Here is a 13999-nt window from a genome sequence, read left to right as displayed (position 1 = left end):
GTCGGGCAGGGCCTGACAGCCGCGCCTTACGGGTAGAACTTGCGGAGATGCTCAATATTCCATGAGTTTTGCAATTGAATGCCATCTCCAATCTCTAGACGGATCGCGCCAGGTCTAGTGACTCATATTACCCGTTAAGGGCCTTCCCACTTTGGCGTCAACTTGTTTGTACTCTTGGCTGACTTAATGCGCCTAAGGACAAGGTCGTCTTCCTCAAACCACCGGGCATGAACCCTGCGGCTGTGATAGCGATGCAGGGCTTGCTGGTAGCATGCAGCACGCGTAGCATCCTAGAGATAGTTCTCCTCGAGAAGCACAACGTTGTCACGCCGGTGCTATTCCTGCACTACTTCATCATAGGCTAGCACTCGAGGTGACCCGTAAATGAGTTCCGTGTGGATAACTGCTTCTGCCCCATAGACTTGGGAGAAGGGAGTCTGCCAGGTAGCTCGATTTGGTGTTGTTCTGAGGGACCAAAGAACCACCTGCAACTCGTCGGTCCATCACCTGCTGCACTTCTGCAACTTATCAAATGTTCTTGTCTTCAGTCCTCACAACACTTCAGCGTTCGCCCTCTCAGCTTGCCCATTGCTCCCGGGATGTGCAACAGAGGAAAATGATATCTTTCTTCTAAGGGCATGAACATATTGCATGAAGGCGCGACTCATGAATTGGGTGCCGTTGTCAGTGATGATCCGGGCAGGGACTCTGAAGCGGCACACTAATCCTTTCAAGAACTTGATAGCCGACTGAGCAGTCACGTTTCTCACGGCTACTACTTCGAGCCACTTTGTAAACTTGTCGATTGCAATGAACAAGAATTCAAAGCCCTCGGCAGCACGGGGGAAAGGGTCGAGGATATCGAGCCCCCATACCAAAAAACGGCCATGACAAAGGGATTGTCTGAAGAGCTTGGGCAGGTAGATGGATATTCTTGGAATGGAACTGATAGGATTCACATTTAGTGACTAGCTCGACCGCATCTTGCAGGGCTATGGGAAAATAGAATCCTTGCCGGAATGCTTTCCCAACCAAAGCCCTCGATCCAATGTGGGAGCCACACATGCCTTTGTGTATTTCTGCCAATAGTTCCTTTCCTTCTTCCCGGCAAATGCACTTCAATTTCACACTGTTAGCCCTTCTCCTGTATAGTGTGTCATCGACGAATTGATACATACTGGCCCTCCGGGCTACTATTTCATCTTCTTCTTGCTCTTCGGGAAGTTCCCCGGTTTGGAGGAAATGAACTATGTGTCATGCCCAAGTTGGAGCCTGCACTACAAAAAAAAGACACATCCGTGACATTTTGGGTCGAACAATTTTTTTTCTGTCATGCTTATGACACTTCTATGACGATAATTGTGACAAAACCTGGTATCCTCATAGATGTGGTGGGCTCCTACTTGTATGACAAAAAATCATTACGAAAAATGGGCTTTTCGTCCTGGGCTGGCCGGAGACGTGGCCGCATGACATTCTTTAGGCCGCCAATGACGGAAAAACCGTGGTATAAGTGAGGGCATGGAAAATATCGGGGAGTTCCCGGTTACGGTGGGTGGTCGGGGCCGAGTGATGCACGGAGGGATTGCGCGTTTCTCTCATACACGTACGAGCGTGGGTGTGAGGCGTTGGGCTCTAACTGAACCCAAGCGAGGCGTTCTCCTACTGAACTCGAGCGATTGCACTGGCTACATGTTACTAAACTTGGGAAATCGATCGATCCCTGGCTATTAACTAAAGCCGATCGAACCTGCTGCCATTTGATGAACAGTGATAATTGTTGGGGGTTGGATGAACAGTTCCCAGTGGGGTTTGGATGAACAGGACCTCATGGTAGTAGAGGCCGTTGCCGCTGGATGAATAGGACCCCGATCGAGCCGGTTGGGGGTGGTTAAACAGGACCCCGTGGAGGGTTGGTTGAACAGTAGCCGCTGGAGGACTGGATGATCAGTAGCCCGTGGAGGGGTGGTTGAATAGTAGCCGGTGGAGGCTGGATGAACAGGAGCCCGTGTATGAACAGTAGCTGGTGGAGGCAGGAGGGAGACGTCGTGGATGAACAGTCGCAGGTGGAGGCTAGAGGAGGTCGATGATGGATGAACAGTAGCCAGTGGAGGCTGGGGTGAGGCAGTAGACAGTGGATGAACAGTAGCCCGTGGAGTCCCGTTTTGTGGCACACCACACCCCTCCTATTGAACAGGACCCCCGTTTCGATCGTAGGAGGTCGAAGAGAAGTCCGTTTCCTCCGTTTTGCGGTATGCCACACCTCTCCCGGTCAACAGGACCCCGTTTCTACCGTAGGAGGTCGAAGAGAAGTCCGTTTCCTCCATTTTGCGGTACACCAGACCCCTCCCGGTGAACATGATACCGTTTCGACCATAGGCGGTCGAACACAAGGCCGTTTCCTCCATTTGACGGTACGCCAGGCATCGTTTTGGCTGTTCCGTCCAAGCTGGATGTCTCCCGATGAACATGACGCATTCTGTTGCCTCTCGATGAACGACATAGTTTCTCCGTTCCGACCAAGCCGGTTGGCTACCGATGAACAGGACGCCGTCGCTGCTCTCCACTGCCTCTCCATGTACACGAGCCTTGGTTGTACGTATGCATGAGTAGGCGTTCGAGACCCCACCTGTACGTACGTGGCCGTATGTACTTTCTTGCACCCTCGATGTAAAGTACATATACATGATATTGACAGGACTGCGTGACATGCTACATCCGCGCCTCTACTACGACACTAGCCCTTCCTTACTCAGCCACGATACATCGCTGCAGCCTGTAGACAGACCGATCGACTAGTATGTATGTACACATTCGCGATTAGACACATAACCCTACGTACGGTTCGACCGGGTGGGTCCTAGCTGTCAGGGAGGTAAGGAGGCACTTCCTTGCATGCGAAGATATAACTGGTGCATCCCAGGTGTTAGGGGGAGAATCATATTTGTTTGCCCGTAATATGGACGCACTTCCTTGCGTGCGAAGATGTAGCTGGTGGGTCCCAACAGTCAGGGGGAAACATTTTTTTTGCAAAATACGGTAGCCCATCCGGTGGCTTCCTGCTATCGGGTGGAGGAATCATTATTTTGCGTGTAATAAGGAGGCACTTCCTTGCTGTGGCCGTGGACCCAGCTGTCATCCTCTCCACGTACAATACTGTTCCAATGGAAGTCATTCCTTTACCACATTGAGCACGCCGCGCCGAGAGCACCAAGGCGGTGGACGATACGTCTCCAACGTATCTATAATTTTTGATTGCTCCATGCTATTATATTATCTGTTTTGGATGTTAATGGGCTTTATTTTACACTTTTATATCATTTTTGGGACTAACCTATTAACCAGAGGCCCAACCCAAATTGTTGTTTTTTTCCTATTTCAGTATTTCGCAGAAAAGGAATATCAAATGAAGTCCAAACGGAATGAAACTTTCGGGAAAGTGATTTTCTCAACAAACGTGATCCAGGAGACTTGGAGTGGGCGTCAAGAAACAATCGAGGAGGCCACGAGGCAGGGGGCGCACCTACCCCCCTGGGCGCGCCCTCCACCCTCTTGGGCCCCTCGTTGCTCCACCGACCTACTTCTTCCTCCTATATAAGACCACGTACCCCGCAAACATCCAGGAGCACCACGAAAACCTAATTCCACCGCTGCAACCTTCTGTACCCGACAGATCCCATCTTGGGGCATTTTCCGGAGCTCCGTCGGAGGGGCATTGATCATGGAGGGCCTCTACATCAACTCCATGGCCTCTCCGGTGATGTGTGAGTAGTTTACTTCAGACCTTCGGGTCAATAGCTAGTAGCTAGATGGCTTGTTCTCTCTCTTTGGATCTCAATACAAAGTTCTCCTTGATTCTCTGGGAGATCTATTCGATGTATTCCTCTTTTGCGGTGTGTTTGCCGAGATCCGATGAATTGTGGGTATATGATCCAGATTATCTATGAACAATATTTGATTCTTCTCTGAATTCTTTTATGTATGATTGGTTTATCTTTGGAAGTCTCTTCGAATTATCAGTTTGGTTTGGCCTACTAGATTGATCTTTCTTGCAATGGGAGAAGTGCTTAGCTTTGGGTTCAATCTTGCGGTGCTCGATCCCAGTGATAGTAGGGGAAACGACGCGTATTGTATTTTTGCCATCAAGGATAAAAAGATGGGGTTTATATCATATTGCATGAGTTTATCCCTCTACATCATGTCATCTTGCTTAAGGCATTACTCTATTCTTTTGAACTTAATACTCTAGATGCATGTTGGATAGCGGTCGATGTGTGGAGTAATAGTAGTAGATGCAGAATCATTTCGGTCTACTTGTCGCGGACATGATGCCTATATACATGAGCATGCCTAGATATTCTCATAATTATTCTCTTTTCTATCAATTGATCGACAGTAATTTGTTTACCCACCGTAATACTTATGCTATCTTGAGAGAAGCCACTAGTGAAACCTATGGCCCCGGGGTCTATTTTCCATCATACAAGTTTCCAACCTATTTTATTTTGCAATCTTTACTTTGAATCTATATCATAAAAATACCAAAAATATTTATCTTATTATTATTATTATTATTATTATTATTATTATTATTATTATTATTATTATCTCTATCAGATCTCACTCTTGCAAGTGGCCGTGAAGGGATTGACAACCCCTTTATCGCATTGGTTGAGAGGTTCTTATTTGTTTGTGTAGGTATGAGGTGACTCGCACGTGGTCTCCTACTGGATTGATATCTTGGTTCTCAAAAACCGAGGGAAATACTTATGCTGCTTTACTGCATCACCCTTTCCTCTTCAAGGGAAAACCAACGCAGTGCTCACGAGGTAGAAAGAAGGATTTCTGGCGCCGTTGCCGGGGAGATCTACGCCAAGTCCAGACATACCAAGTACCCATCACAACTCTTATCCTCCGCATTACATTATTTGCCATTTGCCTCTCGTTTTCTTCTCCCCCACTTCACCCTTGCCATTTTATTCGCCCTTTTTTTCCTCTCACCCTCTCTTTCCATTCGCCTCTTTTTTTCTTGCTTCGTCATTATGGCTAGTCCTTTATCTACTCCTTTGTCTCCCGAGAATGAAGTTCTTAATTTTAAACAAAGGGAGGGATAAAATCTAAAAGATGCTTGGTACAAAATTTGCATTGCGCAAAATAGATCTACTAGGAAGCAATGTACTTTCATTCTTCTTCGCAATTTTTATGTTGGCATCACTCCTTGGAATAGATATATTCTTGATACCATTACCGAAGGAAATTTCTTGGGTAGCCATACTTTTGATTCTTATAATGCTATGATAGATTTGTTTGGCCCACCACCTCTTTTGGTTAATGGAACTATTTTAACTTTTGAACACGTGATGCAATGGCTTGAAATTATTGAAAATAAAGTTTCCACCGTAGAGTTGATTGAAAATTTGGATAGAAAGGTCCATAACTAAATTACCCAATACGGATCTAAGGTAGGAGTTGCTCTTAAATTTTTTAAAGAAAAGGGACCTATGGTTAATGAAAAGATAGATCAAGATTCCACTAGAATTGATAAAATTGAGGATATTATTACCAACCTTGGGTCTAACTTTTCTTCTGTGAAAAACACTCCTACTAATGCTCAGATTGCCAAATTGATGTATGTTTCTAAAAATAAGGGTGAAACTTCTAGTAAGGAAAATGCGGACCTCAAGTCCATAAGTGTTCACTCCAACTTTCTCACTATCCTTAAGGAACCTTTTGCTACAAATGATTTTCTTGATTTCGTGCCTAGGAGTTTGATAATTAATAAAAAAAATAAACTCCTAAGGGTAATAGGTTTCTTATTGAATAATTGCATACCAAAGATGGCAATACCTAGATCTATCCTTGCTTTTATGCCTAGCTAGGGGCGTTAAACGATAGCGCTTGTTGGGAGGCAACCCAATTTTATTTTTATTACTTGTTTTTTTGATCCTGTTTAGTAATAAATAATTTATCTAGCCTCGTTTTTGGTTGTGTTTTTTGTGTTTAATTAGTTTTTGTGCCAAGTAGAACCGTTGGGAAGACTTGGGGAAAGTCTTTTTGATCTTGCTGTAAAAAACAAACACTTTAGCGCTCACGAGAATTGCTGCCATTTTTATTTGGAAAGTGATATTTAGTTAATTCTTTTTTCAGATGATTAATAGATAAATTCCGCACGTCCATAAATTTATTTTAGAATATTTGGGGTTCCAGAAGTTTGCTTTAGCTACAGATTAATACAGACTATTCTGTTTTTCACAGATTCTGTTTTTCGTGTGTTGTTTGCTTATTTTGATGAATTTATGGCTAGTAAAAGAGTTTATAAACCATAGAGAAGTTGGAATACAGTAGGTTTAACACAATATAAATCAATAATGAGTTCATTACAGTACCTTGAAGTGGTGTTTTGTTTTCTTTTGCTAATGGAGCTCATGAGATTTTCTATTTTGAGTTTTGTGTTGTGAAGTTTTCAAGTTTGGTTAAAGATTTGATGGAGTATGGAACAAGGAGTGTGAAGAGCCTAATCTTGGGGATTCCCATGGCACCCCAAGGTAAAATTCAAGGACACCAAAAATCCTAAGCTTGGGGATGCCCCGGAAGGCATCCCCTCTTTCGTCTTCGTCTATCGGTAACTTTACTTGGAGCTATATTTTTATTCACCACATGATATGTGTTTTGCTTGGAGCGTCTTGTATGATTTGAGTCTTGGATTTTTAGTTTACCACAATCATCCTTTCTGTACACACCTTTTGAGAGAGACTCACATGATTTGAAATTTATTAGAATAGTCTATGTGCTTCACTTATATCTTTTGAGCCATATAGTTTTTGCTCTAGTGCTTCACTTATATCTTTCAGAGCACGGCGGTGGTTTTATTTTATGGAAATAATTGATCTCTCATAATTCACTTATATTATTTTGCGAGTCCTTAGAACAACATGGAAATTTTGTTTTAGGAATAATATAAAAACTTTCGTGAAGTGCATTGAATACTATGAGAAGTTTGATACTTGATAATTGTTTTGAGATATGGAGATGGTGATATTAGAGTCATGCTAGTTGAGTAGTTGTGAATTTAAGAAATACTTGTGTTGAAGTTTGTGATTCCGGTAGCATGCATGTATGGTGAACCGTTATGTGATGAAGTCGGAGCATGATTTATTTATTGATTGCCTTCCTTATGAGTGGTAGTCGGGGACGAGCGATGGTCTTTTCCTACCAATCTATCCCCCTAGGAGCATGCGTGTAATACTTTGTTTCGATAACTAATAGATTTTTGCAACAAGTATGTGAGTTCTTTATGACTAATGTTGAGTCCATGGATTATATGCACTCTCAGCCTTCCACCATTGCTAGCCTCTCTAGTATCGCTCAACTTTCGCCGGTACCATAAACCCACCACATACCTTCCTCAAAATAGCCACCATACCTACCTATTATGGCATTTCCATAGCCATTCCGAGATATATTGCCATGAAACATTCCACCGTTCCGTTATTATGACACGCTTCATCATTGTCATATTGCTTGCATGATCATGTAGTTGACATTGTATTTGTGGCAAAGCCACCATTCATAATTCTTCATACATGTCACTCATGCATCATTGCACATCCCGGTACAACGCCCGAGGCATTCACATAGAGTCATATTTTGTTCTAAGTATTGAGTTGTAATTCTTGAGTTGTAAGTAAATTAAAGTGTGATGATCATCATTATTAGAGCATTGTCACAGTGAGGAAAGGATGATGGAGACTATAATTCCCCCACAAGTCGGGATGAGACTCCAGATGAAAAAAGAAAAGGAAAATAGGCCAAAAAGAAAAAATAAAGAAGGCCAAAAAAATAATGAGAGAAAAAGAGAGAAGGGACAATGTTACTATCCTTTTCCCACACTTATGTTTCAAAGTAGCACTATGATCTTCATGATAGAGAGTCTCCTCTATTATAACTTTTATATACTAGTGGGAATTTTACATTATAGAACTTGGCTTGTATGTTCCAATGATGGGCTTCCTCAAAATTTCCCTAGGTCTTCATGAGCAAGCAAGTTGGATGCACACCCACTTAGTTCTTTTGTTAAGCTTTCATACACTTATATCTCTAGTGCATCCGTTGCACGGAAATCCCTACTCACTCATGTTGATATCTATTGATGGGCATCTCCATAGCCCGTTGATACACGTAGTTGATGTGAGACTATCTTATCCTTTTTGTCTTCTCCACAACCACCATTCTATTCCACATATAGTGATGTACCCATGGCTCACGCTCATATATTGCGTGAAGATTGAAAAAGTTTGAGAACATCAAAAGTATGAAACAATTGCTTGCTTGTCATCGGGGTTGTGCATGATTTAAATATTTTGTGTGGTGAAGATAGAGCATAGCCAGACTATACGATTTTGTAGGGATAACTTTCTTTGGCCATGTTATTTTGAGAAGACATGATTGCTTTGTCAGTATACGTGAAGTATTATTATTTTTATGTCAATATTAAACTTTTATCTTGAATCTTTCAGATCTGAACATTCATGACACAATAAAGAAAAATTTCATTGAGAAATATGTTAGCAAGCATTCCACATCAAAAATTCTTTTTTATCATTTACCTACTCGAGGACGTGCAGGAATTAAGCTTGGGGATACTTGATACGTCTCCAACGTATCTATAATTTTTGATTGCTCCATGCTATTATATTATTTGTTTTGGATGTTAATGGGCTTTATTTTACACTTTTATATCATTTTTGGGACTAACCTATTAACCGGAGGCCCAGTCCAAATTGCTGTTTTTTTGCCTATTTCAGTATTTCGCAGAAAAGGAACATCAAACGAAGTCCAAATGGAATGAAACCTTTGGGAACGTGATTTTCTCTACAAATGTGATCTAGGAGATTTGGAGTGGGTGTCAATAAACAATCGAGGAGGCCGCGAGGCAGGGGGCGCGCCCTCCACCCTCGTGGGCCCCTTGTTGCTCCACCGACCTACTTCTTCCTCTTATATAAGTCCACGTACCCCGCAAACATCCAGGATCACCACGAAAACCTAATTCCACCGCCGCAACCTTCTGTACCCAAGAGATCCCATCTTGGGGCCTTTTTGGAGCTCCGTCGGAGGGGGCATTGATCACGGAGGGCCTCTACATCCAACTTCATGGCCTCTCCGGTGATCTGTGAGTAGTTTACTTTAGACCTTCGGGTCAATAGCTAGTAGCTAGATGACTTCTCTCTCTTTGGATCTCAATACAAAGTTCTCCCCGATTCTCTTGGAGATCTATTCGATGTAATCTTCTTTTGCAGTGTGTTTGTCGAGATCTGATGAATTGTGGGTTTATGATCTAGATTATCTATGAACAATATTTGATTCTTCCCTGAATTCTTTTATGAATGATTGGTTTATCTTTGCAAGTCTCTTCGAATTATCAGTTTGGTTGGCCTACTAGATTGATCTTTCTTGCAATGGGAGAAGTGCTTAGCTTTGGGTTCAATCTTGCCGTGCTCGTTCCAAGTGACAGTAGGGGAAACAACACGCATTGTATTGTTTCCATCGAGAATAAACAGATGGGGCTTATATCATATTGAATGAGTTTATCCCTCTACATCATGTCATCTTGCTTAAGGCATTACTTTGTTCTTATGAACTTAATACTCTAGATGCATGCTGGATAGCGGTCGATGTGTGGAGTAATAGTAGTAGATGCAGAATCGTTTGGTCTACTTGTCGCGGACGTGATGCCTATATACATGATCATGCCTAGATATTCTCATAATTATTTGCTTTTCTATCAATTGCTCGACAGTAATTTGTTTACCCACCGTAACACTTATGCTATCTTGAGAGAAGCCACTAGTGAAACCTATGGCCCCTGGGTCTATTTTCAATCATACAAGTTTCCTATCTATTTTATTTTGCAATCTTTACTTTCAATCTATATCATACTAGTATGCATGCACGCGCAATGCGCGTATTTGCGTTGCAGAGTGATTGTGGCGAAAATAAGTCATGAAAATGACGGAGAAATGAAACAAATGCCTATTGTGCATGTACTCGGAATTAGCATAAGAAAGCTTCTCGTGTTCTTACGCGATCCTTATCACATGAATATGTAATTTACACAAAAATTGGTGTACCTATTGCGGAAAATACATAGAGTCATCTCGAAAAACACATTCTCTAAATGAGAATAATCTGAAAAAAGTACATATGAGCTCACTTCTGAAAACACATTCTAAAAATAATACATATGATCCCACTTTGATAAACAAAATTCTGAATGACAAAATTTTCTAGAAAAGAGTTGCACGCATACATCTCCTGTTTTATGTGCAAATAAAAAGTTTCATGGAAGAATTAAACAACTTTATATGCATGTGCAAAAATGCAAAAATGATGTGTTGTAAAACGCTATTTAGAAGCACTAAAATGTACGTATATTTTATATGGAGGCAAAATAAAAAGGCAATTATTCATAAAATTTTGTTTCCTGCGCATTTTTTGTGAAGATATATGCGTGAAAATTTTGTTTTATACTTTTTGACATTGTCAAAATGCATTAAAAAAGGGTTCATACATACCTAGGTTTAGGTAGTGCCTGCCCTACCTATTGCTATGTTTCACTGTAGCGTTTACTACAGCTTTCCACCCAGAATGCGGCAGTGAGGCCATGCATCGTACGCTAAAATAGAAGTACGTATGTGGGCGCTAAACCTTGTCTGGTTACTTTGTATTTTATCTTTTATCCTTCTACTTTTCACCTGATGTTCGATAGGTTTCTCTGACCACACAGGCCATGTTGCTCTGCAGATGTCAGCATAGGTACAACTATAAAACAATTTGTTGGCGGTGCGAATAGGGCACGGTGATTGTTTGATCCAACGAACTGACAATGGGTCCCTTACTCTACGCCAACCCATCGAGGTTTTTGGAACGACCCACATAATACGTAATGACACTGTAGCAGCGAATCCCTGCTCTATAAGCCGTTGGATGGAGCCCAATGAACGGCCAAAAATGCATTTCAATGCGTGAATTTAAACATTCAAAACTCATACACTATATAGTAGTATAGAAAAAATACCAAAAATATTTATCTTATTATTATTATCTTTATCAGATCTCACTCTTGCAAGTGGCCGTGAAGGGCTTGACAACCCCTTTATCCCGTTGGTTGCGAGGTACTTATTTGTTTGTGTAGGTGCGAGGTGACTCGCGCGTGGTCTCCTACTGGATTGATACCTTGGTTCTCAAAAACTGAGGGAAATACTTACGCTGCTTTACTACATCACCCTTTCCTCTTCAAGGGAAAACCAACGTAGTGCTCAAGAGGTAGCAGTGGACGACGGCGAGGCCTAGGCAGGGGACGACGCGGAGCCGGGGAAGACGCGACAGTGGATGCCCAGGCGGAGAGGAGTACGAGGGTTGACTTGTTCGGCTGCGGTGTGAGGCTGCCATCGCCGCAGAATAACAGGGGTTGTGGGTGAGTAGAGGGATGGCCTGGCCATAGGTTTGATTAGGGTGGGGTGGTCAGGCCTACGCGGCAGCAGAGTCGGCCACGGGAGGTAGGAGCAGGCGACACGACCGGCGTTGGTTTGGGCAGCTGGAGCAAGAAGGCCAGAGGTTGAAGAAGCACTACGGGCGTTGGATGGACATCGTACATTCACTGGAGCTAGAATCATTCATATTAACTATGTTGACAAAGCCCTCCATCCGCGTCAACTTAGTAGGCCCACAAGTTAGCCTCCCACTATGGTTGGTCCTAGCTAGCAGGGGGAGTAGTCATATTTTTGTGCGTAATAAGGAGGCACTTCCTTGCTTGCGAAGATATAGCTGGTGGGTCCGACCTGTCAGCGGCGGGAGTGTTTTTTCGCTAAATACAGAAGCCCTTCCGGTGGGTCCCAGCTGTTAGGTGGAGGAATCATTATTTTTTGCGTAATAAGGAGGCATTTCCTTGCGTGCTGCCATGGACCCAGTTGTCAGCCTCTCCATGTACAGTCCAGTTCCGATGGATGTCGTTCGATGACCACGTTGACCATGCCACGCCGAGAGCACCAGGGTGGTTGACGACGGCGAGGCCTGGAAGGGGATGACGCGGAGCCGGGAAAGACGCGACAATGGATGCCCATGCTGAGGCGAGGAGTACGAGGGTTGACTGGTTCGACTTCGGTGTGAGGCTGCCGTCGCCGCAGAATAACACGGGTTGTGGGTGAGTAGACAGTAGAGGGATGGCGTAGCCAGCGGTGGGAGTAGGGTGAGGCGGTGAGGCCTGCGTGGCAGCACAGCCGACCACTGGAGGCAGGAGTAGGTGGTCTCGCCGATGCTAGTTTGGGCGGCTGGTGCAAGAAGAGCAGCGATTGAAGAAGCAGCTGGACCATTCGACTAAAATCCAACGGTCACTGCTGCTAGAATTGTTTGTTGATTTAGTTGACAAAGCCCTGCGTACGTGTCAACTTAGTAGGCCCACAGATGTCAGTAGGAGGAATCATTTTTTTGCGTAATAAGGAGGCAGTTGCTTGCTTGCGGCCATGGACCATGGGGGTCCCTACTGTCATCCTCTCCATGTACATACCTATTCCGATAGCCGTCGTTTGTTTAATGTTGAGGACGCCGCGTCTAGAGCACCAACGCGGTGGACGATGGTGAGGCCTAGGAATGGAATGACCCGGAGCCGGCGAAGACACAACAGTGGATGCCCATGCTGAGGCGAGTATGACGGTTGACTAGTTCGGCTCCGGCGTGAGGCTGCCAGCACCAAAGAATAACAGGAGGTGCGGGTGGGTAGAGGGATGGCCAGGCCAACGGAGGGAGTAGGGTGGGCTAGTGAAGCCTGTGCGGCATCACAGCTAGCCACAAGAGGAGGGAGCAGGCAGCCCACCGACGCTAGTTTAGGTGGCTGGAGCAGGAATGTAACACCCACGATGCGGCTATATCTCCCACGTGTCGGAGCACGACTTGGAGGCATAACCGCATAGTAGGCATGTCACAAGAGGGGTAATCTTTACACATCCCATGTACTGAATATGAAAGGGATAAAGAGTTGGCTTACAATCGCCACTTCACACAATACATGAATGTAGCATTACGTCATCTAGAATACAATCAAGGTCCGACTACCGAACCAAATAAAGAAAGACAACCCCTAATGCTAGATCCCCGATTGCCCCGACTGGGCTCCACTACTGATCAACTGGAAACGAAACAAGACTACGATCAAGATCTTTATCGGGCTCCCACTTGAGCTCAGTTGCGTCACCTGCACTGGCATCATCGGCACCTGCAACTGTTTGGAAGTATCTATGAGCCACGAGGACTCAGCAATCTCACACTCGTGAGATCAAGACTATTTAAGCTTATGGGAAGGAAAAGGTAGTGAGGTGAAGCTGCAGCAAGAACTAGCATATATGGTGGCTAACATAGGCAAATAAGAGCAAGAAGAGAAGCAATGCAATGGTCGTGAAGCTAGAAGAGATCAAGAAGTGATACTGAAACTACTTACGTTCAAACATAACTCCAAGAACCGTGTTCACTTCCCGGACTCCGCCGAGAAGAGACCATCATAGCTACACACGCGGTTGATTCATTTTAATTAAGTTAAGTGTCAAGTTTTCTACAACCGGACTTACCAAATTCCCATCTGCCCATAACAGCGGGCATGTCTTTCGAAAGTTCAAAACCCTGCAGGGCTGTCCCAACTTAGCCCATCACAAGCTCTCACGGTCAACAAAGGATATTCCTTCTCCCAGGAAGACCCGATCAGACTCGGAATCTTGGTTACAAGACATTTCGACAATGGTAAAACAAGACCAGCAAAGCCGCCTGATGTGCTGACAAATCCTGATAGGAGTCGCACGTATCTCTTTCTCGAGGCACACCAGATAGGTCAAGCTATGAGTAAAACCAACACTCGAGTAGCCCCGAGGTGGCCCCGTAGGCTGCCTGTTTCGGACCAACACTCAGAGGAGCACTGGCCCCCCCGGGGGGGTTAAAATAAAGATGACCCTTGAGT

Source organism: Triticum urartu, chromosome 5A, assembly GCF_056163025.1.
Source record: "Triticum urartu cultivar PI428250 chromosome 5A, HENAU_Tu73, whole genome shotgun sequence".
NCBI classification, from domain to species: domain Eukaryota; kingdom Viridiplantae; phylum Streptophyta; class Magnoliopsida; order Poales; family Poaceae; genus Triticum; species Triticum urartu.
Note: the sequence above shows the minus strand (reverse complement) of the source record.